Here is a 16946-nt window from a genome sequence, read left to right as displayed (position 1 = left end):
GTTTCTCTCCTATTATTTTGGTGATTATTGACCCTCCTTTAGATTGTTAGGTGTCTCCCTCAAAACATGCTTCCCATTAGGAAAGTCCATTTGTCTATTTAGTGTGCACCTCGTTTGCTTATCCTAAATTATCTATGAGTAAAGATGATTCTTCATGGACTATCTTTCATCTAAAGAAAAAAAACCAATCCCTTGTAGTTCCTAACATATATATTGTCCCATTTGGGGTCAAGTTGGGTTCCAACTCTAATTTTAAATGATAGATTGTATTGTTGCTTGTTTACTAATATTATCTATTTTTGTCTCATTGTACAATTCTTGTCCTTTTGATTTGTTTTTTCATTATTCTATCTTTTGTTTATGTTAGTTACCCACTTTGTAACTATAGTTGGGCACTATCAAAACCCTGCATATCTTAATAAAAATTACTAGTTTGCTATGGTTTTTTGATGATATAAAGTTTTAAACTATCTCTCATAACCTAATATGTCTATATGTGTCATTGTTTTTTTTTTGAACCTTTAGAATTTAAAATTGCACAAATGAAAGATGGGAAAAGGTTGTTCTATATAGGACCTTACCTCAATAAAAAATCATTTTTGTATCCACTTCTAGATAATTGTAGTGATGAGTGACAACTATCACATGTTCTCATGGGAGTAGAGGAAAAAATAAATAAAAATGGAAGCTAAATTGATAATAATATCTTTGATGTGAAGCCCTTTTTAGTATTCATATAAAATGGTTATGAAGTACTCCATGTGTAAGTACATACCATTAAAATTAAAATAGATAAAAAAAATAATCAGTTAGTTAAAAATGAGATTGTACATCACCTTATTGATGAGAATAGCTCAATTGATAGATCGATAATATGGATTATGATATTTAATTTCTAGTTAGAAGAGTTTTAGTTAGAATTTAGAATGAGGAATGGAGTTGCATTCATATGTAACCTACACATTCTCCTCATAAAATTTTAGGAAAGGCCAACAATAATTTCATCACCATTAAGGGATGAGAGCCATTATTCAAACATATAAATTTGGGGCCAAATTTGGAGGACACTAGTGTTTGGTCCTAGTGTCGTACCCTATTTAGTAGATCAAGGACTAGGAATTGTAGGATGTGGCCAAGTTTTCTGATCTAGTCTCAAGATAAGAAAAAATTTAAATGATCAATCACACACAAGAAAATAAGTGTTAAACACAATATGGAATCAAGAAGGGGTATCCAATTTATGATGCTACACCATTCTATATTTTTACTGTAAACCACCATACAATCCCAAAAAATATGACAGAATTATTTAAAACACACAATCCCAAAATCAAATAGTTATTCTCTCAATTAACTAATGTGGGTACTATTACCTATTGAATTTTCCCTTGATAACATATACTTAATCAATCCAACTGAAGAAGTTCCACTCACCTAGTAAGGAGATCATAATTCTCCTACCCAAAAATAGATAGATATCACATTACAAATAACACATCATGTAATTTTTTTAATACATCTTACTAACACTTTCATAATAGTCCAAAATATAAATATTAACTTTGAATTCAAGACAAAATTTGATATCATGAAACATTGTTATAGATGCTCTCTTGAAAATGGCAAGGAATCCTATCTTTGCAAATTTCTAGCAGTTGTAGTAGATAAAATCAAATATAAAGTAGATTAAGGGAAAAAACTACTTTTGTAATAAACTAATTTTATGATCTTAAAAGAGGCTTAACTCACTACATCATGACCTAGGGCATTAGGAACAACAAATTTGAGGAATTTTCTCACCAAAATAAGATCATTTAAACTTTACAAAATAAATTCTAAATATTGATATTTATTAAGCTAATTTTTTAACAAGGATGGATTATCATGATGTTTACTAACTTGAACAACACATTATATAATAATATATTAAATCATAAAAATTCACTTCATAAATGTCACATAACAAAATAACAAAACAAGTCGCACTATATAAATATTTTATTTTCTCTGAATAAATTGTGTTAAGGGTAAAATAGGGTTTGAGGGGAACCAAAACGTCTTATAGTAGGTTTTGGTGGGAACCACAACCCAATAAACAAGTGAAATGTTTCCAATAACTTACACTTAGACAACTAGTAGCCCAAACATAGCAAACCATTGGAAATAAAACATTAGAAAAAATATTTGTTTAAGAAATAAGGCCCATGCCATCTACTAGCTCATCTCAAGGAAAAAAAAAAATTACAAACAATGAATTTTGAACAAGCTCCAACAACCTTTAGAAATCTTGAACTTCGATCAAAAGAATCCACCACAATAGGAGTAGAAAGAAAGAAGACTTAAAAATGTGCATTTATAACAATCTTATAGCCAATACCATGATTAAGGCCAATAATAGCCCCCAATAAGTAGAACATCACATTGCCCACACCAAAATTATCCACATTAATAGAATAAAGATCCACCTTAATAAGATTGATGGGAAAAGAAACTAACTAAAGAAGAAACATGCCCTCACACCAACTCACAAAAAAGGTCTCTACCTCCATAGAAGACCAATCCACCTCAATAGGAGATTCATGAATATAGGGTGATAATAATATGGGCCCTCAACTAAAAATAGATAGTTAAATAATAATGGGTATGCTTGGCATCAACCAAATTAGATTTTTCTTCCACAATAATAGAAAAGACCCTTAACCAAAAATAACAAAATACCAAAAAATCTACCCCTGAATGCTTAGTTCCCTCAATCTTATGATTGAAGACAAACCCAAAACCTCCCCATTCAATATATCCACAAAAAGTATACAAAAAAGGGGAGAGAAAAATTCAAGCCAGTAGCTCAAAAGGAAATAAAACCAAGAGAAAAGTATCATACCAAAACTAAAATAAGGTCTCTAAGAATACATAATACATGCATGAAGAACCATGAAACCCTTAAGGAACAACCAAAATGGGCCAAATAAAACAACAATGGCCAGCCCTAACTCCCACAATATAGGGCCAAATTTGAAGCTAAGGCTAGAACTCAAGCAAACGGTGTACGCACCAATAAAAGGTAAGTCAACATATGCAAGCAATTCAAGACCAAAATCCCAAAATGAGAGATATAGTAGAGATAGAATGGTCACATCATACAAAACAAACCATTGTTATCTTGAGTCTTTGCTCTCTTTGAAAAGATACCACAAATGGCACCACTAGGAGCATTGACCAAACTACGAGTTGCAAAAGAAAATCCAAATATTGTAGAAGCAATGGAACCCACCTAAATAGGGCTAGAAAGGTCATATTTGAAATGACCTCAATAGGAACTCGAACATCCTCAGCATCCTTAGAAACACTAATCAAAACAAGAATAGAGGTACTTGCATAGGGAACTAAGAAAACAACACTCCAAATGAAACTCACACCTCTAACACAAGGGGAAGCAATAGAAATAACCTCCTTCAAGAATGACTCTAGAAAAGTTGGGGACACCAAAAACAAGGATATTATAAACACCTACAAAGACCCAAAATTACTACCTCCAAGACATTCCATATACCCAAGATATAGCCACTAGAAGCCTACACACTACAAAAAAACTCATCAACAAGTTTGATTTTTTATTAAAGATGTATAATCATAGATCTATAACATACATGATATATCAAGAATCAATAAATAATAAAATTAACTATACATCTTGTGAACTCAACCAAGATCCAATGAAGATAAATCAAGAACAAGATTAAACCGAGAATGAGCATAGTCAACCATTAAACAATATGGAGAAGAAGAGTACATATAGCAAGAGTGATTGCATCAAATTAGAAGTCAAACCAAACACTCAATGAGTGGTGGCGAGATGCCTCCTACCAAAAAAGCATGAGGTGTCTAAAATGAATCGATACCTCTCTAACAACTCCTAACCAACCTGACATATTGCATGGACAAGTGTCAAGCATAAATGTATGACTAAGTAGGCTTAATAAGCCTAAATTTAATTAAATGAAATAATTACACTAACATCCCCCCTTAAGCATAGCTTAGGAGGATAAGAAGAAAAATTAATCTCGACTACTAACGTGCTGAGGTACCCATGTACAATGAAATCTCTCATAAATAGAGAAAGATTGAAAACCCAGTGGGAAAAAACTATCCTCCAAAAAATAGATAAGAAGAAAAGACCATGAAGCTCTCCCCCTTAAGGTAGAAACTATTACAAAGAAGCCAATGTTTGTACAAATAATGTTAAATTGTGACACAACCAACTACCAATGTCGATGAAGAATGATCGATGATTCGCTCACTGCAAGAAAATGAAGGTCAAGCATGGAGACACCTGCTTTGAGCATCAGTTGAATACTCATCAATAGAAAATTGGGACAATCCAAGTCTCATTGGAGCCATGTATAGATGTGTACAATTAAAGTATCAAATCGAGCCATGCACCAAATCTCGCAAGATATTCCTAATCTATGGAGTACAAGAGAATTACATCACATCCATGGACCTCGACCTAATCTATGGAGTTTCCACTTTGTAGAAGGTGTGGGGACATAGGTATGGGTGCATCGAACTCACATATCCATGTGAAGCCATGTGGCACTGCTTCCTCCCACACTTGTGTGATCCACAAACCATTACTTCCTCCCACACCCGCATGAGTCATGGGTCGCCTTTGATCCGCAGGTGCCTACTTCATGGGTGCTTGCACTCTTGCAAAGGGTCTTTGCCTCCTTGGCGTTACCAAAAAATTGATGCACATGCCAAATATGGTGGGTCGAAGACCAAGGGGGGTGTAAAGGGTCAAACTCAGAGGTGTCATTGTTAGAATGCTGGGATGTGAATAAAAGTGCACCCTCTTATGTGTGTGCAGGGTGTAGCAACAAAGAAGTATCACATCTTCAATCTCATCCAAATATTTACTCAGAATGCTCAATTCAGCATGGCCTAAATTCCTTCAAAATAGCTCTGATACCATGTGAACTCAACCAAGATCCAATGAAGATAAATCAAGAATGAGCCTAGTCGACAATTAAACAATATAGAGAAGAAGAGTACATATAGAAAGAGTGATTGGGTTGAATTGAAAGTCGAACCCAACACTCATGAGTGGTGGTGAAATGTTAGTTTAAAATAAGCAGAGGAAACACATAATAATGAACACATTTAAGGGTAAAAGCACAAAAATGTGTCATTTTTCAGGCCAACTTATTAGCACAAGTGAATTTAAGTAAGTCTAACCAAAAAATAATTTTAGTCAAGTCTATATAGAATCATTATAGCTAAGTTATATGTGGGCCACAAATTTTTCAATTGGAAAAGTTTGTTAAATGTATATTTGCTTCCACTTTGGGTTTAATTAACAAAAGAAAAATTTTTTTTAAAAAGATGTTTCAAAAACTCCTACTCTTATAAATAATATTTTTTTGAAATGTAAAAATACCCTTTTATAGATCAATAAGTGAATTTTCGAAAATACATTATTTTTAATATTTTAATTAGTTTTTATATTTTACATTTTTTTTAATTGAAGGTAGGTCATCATCACTAAAATATAAGGTTGATTATCTTGTCGTGGAAAAATACTAAAATTTATTTAAAATGTTTGAAAAAAATATGATGCAGTAGAGAAAATAATCTATACCAAGATGATATAATTATTTTCTAATTTAGATAAATATGTTTAAAAAAAGATGGTGGGAATTGGAAAGAGTTTTTGATTAGGGAAAAACATGTTTTGAAGGGCCCCTAAAACCCTTTGCACCATTGGATCAAAAGATATTCATTAGGAAGCATTGAAAAAGAAAAAGGCAATAGACATAGAAAAGAGAGTTAGTCGAATAACAAAAAGAGAGAAGCAGAAAGACACAACACATAGAAACAAAAGACTAGACAATAGAAAAAGTAGAGAATGAAAGCCAAGTCTAGGTAAAATTCTTTATCAACTTGGTAGCTTCCAGCTCCAGTTGCCCCATGTTCTTAGCAGCCCACTTGATCTCATTAATGTCCCTTCTTTGGAATTTCTTCTTTTTGGTGCTTGCATGTGTTCTTTTTCCAAGACCCATCTCCTTATCATCACGGGTCCATTCCTTCACCTCAATGGTGTCCCTAAAGGCCTTTTCCCCTTGGACACTTTCAAGCTTACTAATAAGGACCTTAATAATGTCTGAGGCTACCTTTAAAATATTGTGACTCTACTCCCCAATCTTTTTGAGAGTCTTGTTAGCCCCTTCCATCCTCTTTTCAGTTACCCAAGCTCTATCTTCGAGGGTTTGAAAGCTATTGCATTAGGAATTTATGATTTCCTCTTAATTTACTAGTGCCAACAACTTCCAAAGCTTCAATTTTGCTAGCCTCCTGGACCTGCTTCTCTTTTATATTTTTTATTTCCTTCTAAACCCAAAGGAAGACCTTATTGAACCAGTTTGTGTCATTTTTTAAACAAAGATCAATATCCAGATGGGAGGCAACCTTGGACTTACCTCCCACAGGATTCAAGTTCACCTCTAGACCCATCTCCTTCCACTCTGCAATCTTAGCTTCCTTCATGGGGGTGCTCTCCCCAACCAAGTCCTTACTATGGTCCTTAGAGCCAGTAGGAAGGGGCAAACAATTCTTATCTCCCAAATCCTCACCTCTCAGCATCTTCCCCTTTTTATTCTAGCTAGAAAGAATTTTAACCTCCTCACTATCAATCTCCATATCATCTGCAGTCTCCTCTTCTTCCTCATACCAACTGTCATTGTCTTCCCCCTTCTTCTTCCTACTGATCTCCCCTTTACCCTGATCCTCTTGCCCAGTTTTCCTTTTATGCTTTCTTCACTCGATGATATAGGGGTCAACCTCAACATCTGCCTCTTTGTTGTATCCCTCACCATCATCATCATCCAATTCATCCAATTCCTCGTCCAACTTAGAAACCTCAACAATATTCAGTTCAACAATGGTATTCTTGATGTGGTTGCAAAGAACCACCATAAGACCCTCATGTAGAGCTAGATTGGTTTTGGGATTAGAGATAGCACCCATAATCCCAATATTTAGAGCATAGAACGGGTAGTAGGGGAGGGAAATTTTCTCCTTGTACCGAAAATGATTAAGAATAATAAAGTGGTAGATATAAACTCCGATAAATCTACCATCTAAAGTTATGAATTCCATTATAGCAATCAAAATTCATCACCAAATCATCTTGATTACCTTAGGGGAGTAGTAAGTGTGGCTTCCCTTCGCTAGTTTCACTTTCTCCTCATCGTCCTTAGGGAATTTCTTCACAGCAGCATCCGACAACTTCTTGTCCGTGTAGAATTTGATTCCATCCATTGGTAGACCCGTAGCCTTAGTGATCATAGTCTCATTAACCTTAACCTTCCTACTGGCAATGGTCAAGGTGCCCCTATTCCACCCCTTATTGAAAATCCCAGTGATTTTTGACCTTCTTTCTTGCATTCTCTTAATCTAATATGTCATTATTTCTTCTTGCAGCATAGCCCAAACCTATGGATGACCTCGCCATTTATCAATTTTGTAGCCTCCATGCGATTTTGATTTCCCCCCATCTTCTTATCGATATTAGTTGATTGTAAATTCTAGCAAATATCGCTCTTCTCTATAGACTTTCCTTCTAGTAGGAAAAAAGCCTCTAGAAGAAAATAGATATTTATTAAGCTTCTACTCCAAAAGGAAAGAAGCACCCACAAAGCATGTAAAATGATATGGCAGTTAATAATGTACCTCCCTCTCAGTTTCTTATGATACTGTTTCATGATGCCACGACCACCCCTACCATTTCAAGAAATGATATCAAATCCTACCTTGTTTTGCATGATATCTTTCATAATTTAAAATGTCACGTGACACTCAAGGGAGCTCCCCCTCTCCATACCAAATTTTGATTTTCCCACTCCATACTGCCTCATTGGAAGCCCAGTCAGCTCTTTTGTTGGCCTCTCTATAATCATGAGAAATATAACACTAGTCGAATCCCTCAAGCATCTTCTTGGTCATGTGAATAATATTTTTAATCATCCGCACAGGTTGATCTTTACCAAGGAGGCAATTGATAATATTTTTAGAATACTCCTCTTGCTATAAGAATTTGAGTCCTAGATGATGCACTAATATAATAGCTTGGAGGGCACCCATAGCTTCAACCAATTGATTTGTTTGGCTCCCAAGGGGAAGGCCAACACTATTCCAGATAACTCCACCACATCCTACTGGCTCTGGGTTCCCTTTAGTAGCCCCATGGAAGTTAGCCTTAATCCAATCATTGGGAAGAAAAGACTAGCAGCACATCCTTTTTTTGAGTTGATTGGTATTATTTTCCATGTGGGCTCGGATGTTCAATCTCCTTATAAAATAATACTATTCCTTACTATTGCAATAATGAGATCCAAGAGCCATCACATTCTCAACAAAATTGTATTTAATCTTAGCCCAAACCACTTCTGAGGGGTTAATGTCATTCCTCAAAATTATGTTATTCCTTTCTTTCCAAATACCCCATAGGATATGTGGAAAAGAAAACTTCCATAAATTTCTTATGGTTGGATTTTTTGTATTGAATGACTGGCTCCTGAAACAATCGTGAATCTCCACAGCGAACACCCAATTTAAACTCCAATGCTAGAAAAACATCAACCAGATAGGTTGGACAAAAGGATAGTAGATAAAAATATGGTTCATGGATTCCTCATCATTGAGGCATAAATAACATCTATTGGGGATGCATAATCCCCTCTTTCTTAGGTTACCTGTTGTTAGAATTTTATTTTGAAAAAGAATCCATAAAAAAATATTAATTTTAGGAGTCAAACCTGAACACAAAGCCTTAGCCCAGCAGAGACTAGAATATTGAGACTGGGCCAGCATAAGAACAATGGGTGCCACAAAATAAATCTATGAATGGGTACTGCCCCACACCAAGTGGTCCTCCCTTCTTGGATTATTGACTTCTTGGTTCAACATTATGTTAACTTGATTTAAGTTAGGATCAATAGAGTTGAGGTCCACCCACTTTTTATCTCTCTAGTAGTCAGCAATTTTAACACCAAACTTGTCCTTGCATCCTTTGATGATCAATTGGGAAACACAATGATCATTGACAAGAGCTCCTCCAATCTAGGCATCATCCTAGAAATCCAGCTTTCTACCATTACCAATGGCCCAATCTTTTCCCAAACTCACAATACCTTTAGTGTGAGTAACATTGTTCCAAATAGTAGAACAACTTGGGATCTGATCAGAGGAAAGGAAATCTTCCACGGTAGGGACCACACGTAAGTATTTAGCCTTCCAAATTTAATTCCAATCACCAGTTCCCTGATAGATTCTGCAATTTTGTTTCACCAGGGGGTTTTTGTTCAAGATCCTAATATTTCTCAAGCCAATCCCCCCCCCACCATTTTCGGTTTGCAGACTTTATCCCAGGCAATGAGGGCAACTCTCTTCTTCTCCTGAACCCCATACCAGAGGAAAGCTTTCTAAATTTTCTCACTATCATCTACAAATTTACCATTTATTTTGAAGAGGATTAAAGCATAAACTAGAAGACTCAGGTAAATAGATGGGGGCTAGCCAGTTTGGCATGCAAGGATCCAGGAAATCCTATTCTGTTTGTCCTCTAGGGTGTTGAAGAAGAATAAAGATCTTTTCTCCCAATTAATTTCTTGACCCAAAGAAAAACTATAAGTATTGAGAAGGTTATTCATAATAGATTCTCGTTTGATCAATCAAGTACCCATTAAAATAGTATCATCAACAAATTGTTGGTGGGAACAGGCTTTGGGTCTAGAAGAGGGAGAGACTCCCAGCAAAAGACCCTAAGACACAAATTTGCTTATATATCTACCTAGACATTTATCTAGAAGAATGAAGAGAATAGGGGAGACGGAATCTCCTTGCCTGATGCCCCTAGAAGTTTTAAAGAAGGGAGAAGACACACCATTCACAATGATAGAGAATGAAGGAGTCGAAATAAGTTGATCAACCAACAGAATAAGCTTATCATAGGAACCAAAATCTGTAAGCACCTTGTCAAAAAAAAACCCAATCCACACGATTGTAGGCTTTAGACAAATCCAATTTCATCAAGAAGCCTCGTTTCTTCGATTCCACTAGTGAGTGAATATTTTTCATGAATATTGATGATAGAATCAAGGATTTTTCTTCCAGGTATGAAGCCACTCTATTGGGGAAAGATAATAAAAGGGAGAATCGTGAGAAATCTACCAGTAACCACCTTTGAGATAATTTTATAGAAGGAATTATATAAACTTATCGGTTGAAATTGATCCATCGATTTAGCCCCTAGACATTTAGGAATCAAAACCAGAAAAGTGGCATTGAGTTCTTTTAAGATAAACCTAGCCCCAAAAAACTATTGCACTCTCTTAACTAGATCAATTTTGAGAATGTTCCAAAATGTTTGAAAGAAGAACAATGAGAACCCTTCAAGTCGCGGGGATTTATTGCCATGAAAGAAGAGCACCACTTTCTTAACTTCCTCCTCAAAGGGAATGAAAACCAAGACCTTGTTCTAAACATTATTAATGATGAAAGGAATGGTCTCCAAGAGGGCCCTCAGAGAAAGATCATCCAGCCCGCTACCCACAGAGAGAAGAGATTTGAAAAAAATCCTGGCATCATTCCCAACCACATCATCCTTCCTTGTTTCAATTCCACCAATTCTCAATTTAGAGATCCTATTATCACCCTTATGTTTCACAACAGTCATATGGAAGAACCTAGTATTTGTATCCCCAACTTTAAGCCAAAGAGATCTGGACTACTGTTTCCAAAATTCTTCTTCTCTTTTGATGATCTTATGATAGTTGACAAGGACTTCATTTTCCTCTCTAATAGACACCTCATTATATCTGCTAGTTTGGATTTTATCCTATATTTCCTTTAGCTCAAGATGGGTTTTGGATAGTAACAAAAAGATCCTCGAAAACTTCCTTGTTCCATTTCTTAATATTATCTTTTACATTCCTTTTTTTTTTTGCTATTCTATACATAGTAGTACCTTTGACATCGATTGACCACCACTCAATAGCCTTCTCAAGGTTAGGATGGTCCAACCACATCCTTTCAAATCTAAATGGGAAATTTCTTTCTCCGCTTATATTCTCTGCCACAAAAACTACAGGAAAGTGGTTCGAACCAATCCATGAGATAGCCGACAAGAAGCACAGATAATGGCTAAACCAGTCATTAGAGATAAGGGCCCTGTCTAATCCAACTTGAATAAGAACCCCCCTCGACCCTTCAGTTGGTCTAGGTAATATTGGCACCTTGGAGATTGATATCATGAAGACCTTGGTTATTAATAAAGTTTAACAAGTCCATTCTACTTTCTAACTAAGATGGGATGCGCCCAAACTTCTCATTATCATGGAGAGGGGTATTGAAGTCCCCCATGACCAACCACCATCCATCCTTAAGAGGAGACCTAATGGCCTCCAGATTCTTCCAAAATTTAAATCTACCTATTCTATTATTAGGGGCATAAATGTTAGTCAGGAGACATGAGGTACCATCCCCTAAATGATGAAACCTAACAAAAGCCATATTACTATCCTGGTTAATAGGCACCCCAATAACACGCTTAAGATTCTAGAAAATGGTAATGCCCCAAAAGCACCATCAGAGCTACATCCTAAAACTCCACCATCCTTAAAAAGCTTAATCTTCTCAACTTTATCTTTATCTTTATTCATTTTGGGTTCTTGGATAAGAACAATATCTGGTTTATGCTCTCTAACAAAATTTCTAAGAACATCCTATTTATGTGGACTATTTAATCCACAAATATTCCATGAAACAATTTCCATTTTCTTTTTAGGGAACATACCTCAAGGATGGTCATTTGAGTACCATCCGCTAGATTCTTGCTTGTGTCTTGATCTTTGATTTGGCTTGTTTATCTTCTTCAAGGGGGAGAGGGGATAAATCCTGTATCAGCCTTAGTCCTATTTCTTGTCTTGATAGGAGTAGCCAAGGCGTTTGATTTCAATCCCTTTTTCCAACTTTCTTTTATTCTGTAGCTTCATTATCTTGGATATCATCCTCTTGGTTGTTCTAGGTGGTTGTCTTTTGCTTGAAACCATCATTCTTAGCCCACTTAGCACTTATGTTAAGCAATGAAGTCATTAGGGATAGCTGGAAGGTAGATTTCACCATATCCACCGATTGTTGTGATTATGATGATGAGATCCCTCCAAGGATCAAATACCTCTGGGCATCCTCATAGTTAGATCTAGGACAATATTTGTTAGTATTTTCCATAGTGCAAAACAAATCTTCTTCATCCTTGGTCTGCAAAACCACTTGTATTTCTCCATCTTCAAAGTTATCACTTCACTGTTAACCCTGAGTGGTTTTTTTCCATTCTCTCTCTTCTTTGCCTATTTGATCCTCTTTTCCATATTGACACATGGTTTTCTGGGATTTCCAAATTGATGTTCCCCAATTGTTCAAAAGTGTTAGGGTTGATAACACTCTAGGATTCTTCTACTATTTTCTTCTCTTCATCAATAAATGGTTGCTTAGCAGGATTTTTGGCTCTCCATTGTGTTGTCTTATCTTTCTTCTCTTTCTCTTTGAAAACCTATAGAGGGCATTTTTTAGCAGTATGTCCCAATTTTTTGCAGTGAAAACATGCAAAAGGGACACTTTCATATTGCATGAGTTGGACCCACGTACCTAATCTAGAGTTAATATCAATAGATAAAGGCATATATGTTCCTTGCATGACTGCCACACAAATCCTTGCAAAGGTGAGTCTTCTTCTAGCTGTTGTGATAGGGTCCATAGATAAGAGTTCCTCAAAGGAACTAGTGATTCCTTTGAAAACATCTTAAACCCAGAACTTCAAGGGGAGACCACGTAATTTGACCCAAATTGCAGCTTGTATAAAAAAATATTCATTTAGGTCCATCTTAGGCGATCATTTTTCCAGAGCAAGAACAAATTTTCCAATCAACTAAGGTCCATCACAAAGCACCCTCAACATGTCTTCCTCACATGAAAATGACATAGACACTTTACCTTTGGAAATGGCTGTGATCTCCACTTGACCTTTGAGCACCCATTTATGTTTAGAAAACATCCCAACAACATAAATATTTGGTCTAGGGCCCAAAAATTTGCCAAGAAGAGTCAAAGCCATAAGGTTAATGTTATGCTCAATCACTAGATCTGGAACTTCAATAGAAAATCTACCCTTTTCCGATTATAAGATATTATGCATTTTAGGGAGTGAAGACTTTCCACTCGATTTGACACCAAATAGAGAAGTCCACGGCCGACCGATGTCCCTATGAATGGGTCCCTACCTTGGGTTGTCTCCAACACATGGAAAGAGTTATATTTTAGCACACACAACTTTTCAAATTTATTGAAAAATATATATCTATATTAAATAGTAAAAAATTTATTCATTTACTAAAGCTTCAAGTTATCAATATACACCAAAAATTTGGACTAAAAAAGGTAAAATTTACTAAATAAAGTGTGGTGGCTTGTGTAACTTCCATTTCAGCATTTTATCACCAGCTAAATTATAGTGTTTACTTTATAAAAAACTAGATTCAAATAATTTTTAAAATTTTTTTATTAAAATTACAAACATAAAATAGACAAAAGAATATAAATTTAATTAGTTTATATCATTTCAAAATTCAAAACATATATTTCACTTTCTATTAATTTAATTTAAAAAGTTGAATTAACATTGACCATTTCCTTTATAAAAGTGTGACACAACTTTGTACTTTTACCCAAAATAGCACAAAGCAAACCAACACAAACAAAGACATGAGACAAGTATTTATAGTGGTTCAGAAAATGTCTACATCCACTCTCTATTAGGGAATTATCTTATTAACCAAAATATCCAATACACTTCATACATGGATGCAGACATGCATTTATAGAATCCTATTTAGTTGTGAAACAAAGAGTTGGGAGAATCCAAAAGGTCTTGTGACATAGGCATGCACGATGACATTTCCTGCATTCCCATTCTAAATTCATAACACAACGAACCTGCTATATTTTAGCTTCACGATCTTCTTCTCGCATACACTTTGGATTAGTCTTCTCCAAATCACGACAGATTGAAGAAAACTTAACCACTAAGCATCTTCTCTTGCAACTTTTATAGACACAAACTCTCCCATAAATCTATAATAATAAACACCACTATCTAAAGACTCGTGAAACATTCCTACTGTATGCACAATACACTCACCTTTTATTGTGATCCCTCTTAATAGAATATTTAAAGAATCACCATTACCAGATTCTAATATGCAAACATAAAACTTGGGTGTCATGGAGAACAAAACTATGACATTATTTTCATCATCAAACAACTCTGCTAGATTCTCATTGCTCATGTGATAGACACATGAGACATTGACCTTTTCCTCGTTCTCCTCCTATAGTTTCACATATATAGGTAATCTTCAATTCTCCCAAATATTACCTCTTGCCAGTAATCGAGCAGTTGGGTCCACTGGCCCTCTTCTAGGTGATCTAACAAAATAATTGCACTATCAATAGATTCTCGTGGCATAGGATCCCTATGAATAAAGCCAAGAATCTGTAGGTACTTCATCCCTCTCACCACATCCAATACTTTCTTTAGTGCCATCTTGAGAGGTACAAATCGACTTTGTCTCCTTGCCAAAAACTGTCAGGCAGAGCCCGCCTTGGCATATTCCATCACAATAGACCAAATCATGGACTTCCTACATGCCCCTACCACATTTTGATGCTTCAAAGTGGAAAGAATCTTGACTTATTAGGTGAATTGTTATTCTGAGACTTCAGCTTTCTCCATATTATTCACCCACCTCTCAAGAATCTTGAGTACAACATCATCCCCATTGTAAGTGGCACAATACTCCCCTACCACAAGCAACCATGGAGAATCCATTAAAGGGTCAAAGGCCATCATTGTCTCTCATCATTCACTTTCTTCGAGAGGCAAATTTTCAGAATCTACATGGGAATCCTTATCATCACTTGTGTCTTGAAGAATTTCTCGGAGCTCAATTTCTATTGCATACTGAAAGTGCTCAATAGTGTACTTAGACTCAGGATACCGCTCTACCACTGAAATTGGCATATGATTTCCTCTTCTCATAATAAACTTGTCCTAGCCAGTGAGAGTGATCTTTTCTTTGGTGAAAACATTGTTTTAAAAATCAAGAGAGGAGCCTGTGGTGGTGACTGGGTTGGATGCCACCATGTAGGCAAGAAACCTAATCATCTTACAAGATGTAAAAGATGCAACGTGCATTGTTCCAATGCTCAACTCCTTGCTAGATACAACAAAGTCCAAATGGAGGCAACATCCACAATCTGCAAATAAGCACTCAAATTTCCAACCAATCACAGACAAATATTATTAAGAATACCACTAATATTTTGATTTGGGCAAAGAACATCAAACTTAGCATCTACCGCTTCACCTCCCAACACTGCACACTCAAAAAATAATTTTCACTTCAAATGCTCCTTTGTAATGTTGATTGTCAACAAGGCTTCCATGATGTCTTTCACTACTGGGGCAATTTCATAACAGCTAGAATCATTCTCCACCAAACGTTGCAGTAATGCCTTCATTCCATGCATTATGAAATATTCCCTCAAAGTCTTAGCCATAAAAATCATAGGCTATGACTCTAGATTTGCGAGCCTTGTGACTTTCTCTGCAACATCAGTATGCTTTGCAAAGGATTTTATGATAATGTCAAGAAGCTACACCTTGGTGAAACCCACCATCGTTTTTTGGCATAGCCTCCACCTCTATCTTCGCCTCTTATTTTCCTAGGCCATTCTCGTCCTTCCAGGACTCCATCACCACCATGTCACTGCCACCATTTTCTTCATAAGCTACCTCCTTAGGGAAACCCTCTCCTCTAGGGTCAACTTCCATCTCTGCCACAACCCGAGGACAATCCAAAACAAGGCCTAAACTAGACTTGGTCTAGGGAAACTCTTCTACCACATCACGAGGCTCATTATCCTCAATTTGGTCAGAGACTGGAGTCTCAATGTATTGCCTTTTTTGTGGTTTACAATCAACATGAACATCTGTATCATGATCATGCAGAATCCTACAAAGCTTTATGTTTACAAAAGCACCTCCCTTTGCATAAAACACAACATCTTGCACTTCGTCATCCAAATCCATAGGCTTATATTCTTCTATGAAAATTAATATATAAAGATATTCTCCCTCTTCAACCTTAACCTCTACTTGGGCATTCAACAATTTTTCCTCAACATCCTTTAGCTTGGCTTGAAGCTTAATTTCTCTAAAAAGAGCATTCTGGAGATCTTCTTGAAGAGCAAATAGCTTGGCTTGTGTATTTCTATGATGATTTTCTAGAGCTATTGTGAGATTCTCCATCTCAAGATGCGTATCAATTGAAATATCTTCAAGCTTGATTCTACTATTTACTCTTGGTCCATTCAAGCTTTCCATCAATTCTTTTTCCCATATAATTCTTGTAGTCTCGACCTCCAAAATTCTTGCCAAGGAATACTTCATAAAATACAACAAATCAGTGAGTAAGAAATTCTCCTCCTTTAGTCTCATAATTTTTTCCTCTTGATATTTTTCTACATCATATATTTCATCTTGTTCAAGATCCTCTTCACTCACCTCAACGTCCTCTTCTTCAGCCAAATCCTTCTCATCTTTCTAGCCATCCCACCAATGTACATGGCATTTCATTTCAGCTTCCATTTGCATAACATTACTCTCTTCTCAAACCAACCTTAGCTCTGATACCAATTGTTAGTTTAAAAAGAGCAGAGAAAACACCTAATAATAAACACATAATAGTAGAAAGCATAACCAAAAAAATAAAGAAATGAGACAAAATTTATAGTGGTTCGACAAATGTCTACATCCAGTCTCAAGCAAGGAA

Source organism: Cryptomeria japonica, chromosome 1, assembly GCF_030272615.1.
Source record: "Cryptomeria japonica chromosome 1, Sugi_1.0, whole genome shotgun sequence".
NCBI classification, from domain to species: Eukaryota; Viridiplantae; Streptophyta; class Pinopsida; order Cupressales; family Cupressaceae; genus Cryptomeria; species Cryptomeria japonica.
Note: the sequence above shows the minus strand (reverse complement) of the source record.